This window comes from Microtus ochrogaster, linkage group LG7_11 (genome assembly GCF_000317375.1).
Source record: "Microtus ochrogaster isolate Prairie Vole_2 linkage group LG7_11, MicOch1.0, whole genome shotgun sequence".
Lineage (NCBI taxonomy): Eukaryota > Metazoa > Chordata > Mammalia > Rodentia > Cricetidae > Microtus > Microtus ochrogaster.
In genome coordinates this window covers 15,278,078-15,282,494 of record NC_022032.1, presented here as the reverse complement: position 1 = coordinate 15,282,494, position 4,417 = coordinate 15,278,078, and the positions used below count along the sequence as shown (strand labels likewise).

General features: G+C 44.2%; 1 protein-coding gene across 3 annotated transcripts in view; it reads right to left on the bottom strand.

Annotated features, from left to right (window-relative positions):
- Window positions 1-4,417, bottom strand: part of Slc7a2 (solute carrier family 7 member 2) — a 60,589-nt gene that overhangs the window by 24,462 nt on the left and 31,710 nt on the right. Inside the window, exon 1 of one of the 3 annotated variants that reach the window (XM_026786912.1) lies at window positions 1,646-1,713. The exons of the other annotated variants lie outside the window; for them this stretch is intronic. The gene's annotated coding sequence lies outside the window, so the exon portion shown is untranslated. Of the gene's footprint in view, window positions 1-1,645; window positions 1,714-4,417 lie in introns of those variants that run through there. 3 annotated transcript variants of the gene reach the window in all.

The window sequence follows — 4,417 nt, the reverse complement described above, 5'->3', positions numbered from 1 at the left end:
GAGCAATAGGTATAACTTATGTACAAAAGAAATACTGCAATTTTAAAAGTCTATTTGACTTTGCCTACAGAGACATGTAATTCAGTAGACTGCAGGCAATGGAGGAAGAGGGGTAGGGGCTACAACTGTAGATATTAAGTCATGTCTGCCTGTACTTCAAGGGCTGAACACCGGCACAGTGATCTGCTGCTGTAGGGTACTGGTCCCTTCAACCTCATCATATTCATCAACAATAACATAAACTTATGAGACTGTCACACGCGACACTCACCCTACGGCCTTGGCCTTAGGATACTTGGGCTCTAACATCCCTGTAGACTCGGGGTTCTGATGATAGCAGAAATAGGTACGTAGGGTTTTGTTTTTTTTTTTTGGAACAAATGATTATTTTGTTAAGTTCTAAAACAGTGACTTTGTTTGAGGAAGAGAAATCCACGTGAGCTGAGATTGAAGAGAGCCTGCGGGGACGAGCACCATGAGCATGTCCCTGTATGGTTTTATTGAGGCTAATGATACACGTGAGTCCTCTTCAGTCCACTCCCAGCCTGGAGGATGACAACTTCTAATTATCAATACTTCTTCAGCAACCTGGACATGTAACTTCTAAAATGTCTTCAATCCAGGTCATCAATTTGACAGCAGAGAACTTTGGGTCTAGTTAAACCCTACTACCTGGTGATCTAGCACCAGGGGGGCAAATGTCCCCTGCTAGTTATAGAAAAAAATGTCCATCCTGGATTGTGGCTTTATTTCCATATTTGATGCAACAGAAATGAATCCTTCCCCTCCAGCCCATTCAAGGCAGATATGTCAAATGGTCCCTGCGTGACAATCACTTATCCTACAATATTACTACAGGGGGAACGAAAGGAGGCAAGCCATTGGGGCAGTGGTGCCGAGAGCCTGCAACCAATTAGTTTGTCCCAGTTAGGACCCAGGTTTTTCTTTCTCATCCCTCTGCCAGTTTCGGGGTGCGGAATATGCACTTGGCATGTCGGGACTGAGGGAGAGAAATGCAGTTACCATGTGCAGTACAAGGGTCTTTGCCTACCCCTCCTTTTTTCTTCAGATTAGATATTTTGATTTTGCAGTCTCCATAGTCAACATCTACTATGTTCCCACGATTTTAAAATTCCAACACAAAGTTTAAGTCAGCAAAAAGGGGAAAGCAATATGGCATGGCTGACCGACGGTAATTCTTTTTACTTATCTTTGAGACATAAATTTCTCAAAGCAAGCTATTACTTGCTCAGAAATGGTAACCGTTGCACCTGGACTAGCCAACGACAAAAACAAGCCCTGCATTTATTTCCCCTAACATCTTACTCTCTCTTTTCTCCACATCTAAACAACTTCTTCCTCTCAGGTATTCCCCAGAGAGGCAAATGGCAAAGTCGAGACAAGTAAGAATCGATGATACAATTGAGATGGTTGCAAATGTCCAGGCACTGTAGTAAGGGCATGTGTTCTTTCTCTTAAAGTACTGAATCAGTATGGCTAGAAAGTGGAGGCAGAAATGTACTATTTCAACATTTCTCACGGGCAAGCATTTCTCCTAAGGTTATACCACAACTGAATAGCTGCTGCAGGGTTTTGGGACGTTCCTAAAGATAACAGGTGGTTTGGAACACGTGGGTACACTCACCTCGGGAACAGTTGAAAACACAGCCGCAGTACAGATGGAGCGGTTTCATTGGAACAGACGGAACATGGTTTTTGTTTCTTTGTTTGTTTGTTGTTTTTGTTGTATTTTAGCATGTAACTTTGTTCCCAGGGGAAGGGAAGAGAGAATACAGCAAAAAGTGGAATAATGAAAGCAAAGCCTTGGGCTCGGTGGTAACCAGAGCAGCTGCCCAGTCAGCACTCTGCCCTGGCTTGGTCGCAGCACCAGCACCAATCAGGCGCCGATTCCCTTCAGCAATGGCTGGCCAATGAATCACCCCGAATGCCATAGGGCACCACCTGTTCCTTTCCCCAAGCTGCTGGTGCCAGTCACTCCATAGAGACCACTGCAAACATCAGGAGAAGGCCTTCCCAAAATTATCTCATACCTGCCACTAATTCGCAAGTGCTACTGATTTTAACAGTGTAGGTCTCTGGTGTTTTTATGTTCCTGGTACGCCCTGATACTTTTTATTTTATTGTCCAATCCCAAAGCCTTTTTAGTGTTCCCGTAAGATCAGGTATATTATTAATTTCATTGTATAGATGAACAAACTAAGGTGTTGTATAGTTAGCCAACATCACAGTCCACCTATGAAAGGAATAAGATAAAGCCATTGGTGTTGCTGGAACAAAGGTTCTCAACTGTGGGTCTCAACCCCTTGGGGAGTCAAATGACCCTTTCACAGGGGTCACATATCAGATGTTCTGCATATCAAAAACTTACATTACAATTCAAAGCAGCAGCAAAATTACAGCTAGCTATGAAGTAGCACCACGAGGAACAGTATTAAAGGGTCACAGCATTAGGAAGGCTGAGAACCAGTGCTCCGGAGTCACTTGCCAAACACGAACTGTTGGTGGGTGTAAAGGGTAGGCCTAAATGGGGGTTCTCTGAATACCTTGCTGGAAAAGTATTACAACTGGAAGTCTGATGTTGGGAAGAAAAGGAATCGGCAGGAAGTGAAGCTCAAAGGGCAAAAGGTGAGTGAACCTTAGGGTTGAATGAAAGCAGAGCAGGGGCTGGAAGGGCAGCCCCTTGCAACACCACAGGACCTCATGGGGAGCTTCTGGTTTTACTGGCCAGACAGCTCAGCACAGCTTGCATGCATGGGGAGTTAGCAGAGCAGAGGAAACACAGCCTAACACTGCAAGTTTGGCAGGGTTGGAGGGAAGAGAGGTGATTGGTCCCCTGGGGCCATGTCTCCCCGGTAGGGGAACCCATTCAGTCACCTTTGCTCTGGGGGATTGTAGCCTACACCCCATTGGTTTGACTGTCACAGTCATTATGTTCTTTAGAGTTAGAGGACATCTGAGCAGGCCCTGCCTATCTATCTGTCTCTGCTCCAGCTGCATGTGGCTTAGGGGTGGGAGACAATGCTGCAGTGACCAAGGAGCAAGTGGCCATCGATAAGGGCTTCAGCAAAGTGGCCATGCGCATAAACTAAACAGACCCAACACAAATCAAAGCAGCAAAATAAGCAGGGCGGTGGTGGCGCACGCCTTTAATCCCAGCACTTGGGAGGCAGAAACAGGCAGATCTCTGTGAGTTCAAGGCCAGCCTGGTCTACAAGAGCTAGTTCAGAGAAACCCTGTCTTGAAAAAAAAAAAAAACAACAACAGCAAAATAAAGCAAAACAAAGGTGTGTATGTGTGTGTGGGGGGGGTTCGTTTAGTATTGCTTCTGAAAGAAACTCTTAAAAAATGACTGTGGCTGTTTTAAAAACAATTTCTATTCCCTTAATTCTACCTTTCATGCCCTTTCCATTCCAGGATGCCAAAAAAAAAAAAAAAATCCAGATGATCTGAAGGAATCTATGCACTTAGCACCCTTTGAGGCAGCCAGTGCTCAGGAAACAGACTGCTATACTTATTTCTGGGTTAGTCACCAAATTTTGGATTCCAGATGCTGGAAGTATGAGCCTGGACTAGGATGGGGGTGGGAGAAGCGGAGGTCTTTTGTCTGAAGGCAAAGAACTGATAAATGCTTCAGGGCACTCTGATTTCCTCTAGCCACTGTTTTTCCAGAGGCAGAACACCCTTCAGTCCACCACCTTGAACGGCCCCCAAAGCTACTTGATTTAGCTGGCTGTTAGGATCTGACCACTCTTGTCTCACTGCTAGGCAAAAATTCCTTCCATCAAACTGTGGTGGGAAAGGAATTTTACAAGAATTCACACCCATTTTTTTAGCTCAAAAAAAAAAATGTAGCTGGATACCTAGTTTCATGGTTTTGCTATAAAGTTATTTCTTGTGTGTGGGGGAGGTCACTTCTACACTACATTTTCAATTTTGAGAAGAATGCTCTGATTTGGCACTTCTGACGTTCTGGGAACAATGTACGGGCAGAGACTGCTATTGCTGGCATCTTGGGAAGATTCTTGAAACACTGCTATTGATTAAGGGAACTTTGTAAGTTCACTTGGCATCAGCTAATTGAGAATAAAACCCTCCTATTGTGCTCTCAGAGGAAGCAAGGAAAGGCATGCCAACTCATCCCCATGGTGCAGAACCACAAGTTATATTTAGAATATGCAAACGAAGGATAATGTTAAAAAATGAGCCCAACTAGAAACAGCGAAGTTCTTAAAATGCAACCCTGGCCGTCTTGACACGTTATTAATATGCCACAACTGTCAACAATTCCTCATACAAGTTTTTATTTTCATATTTCTGTAAAGACTGAATTCAGACGACCAACTGCTCCACAAAATGACAAGTTCTCTAAAAGGTCAAGCCTTAGAAATTCCAAAAA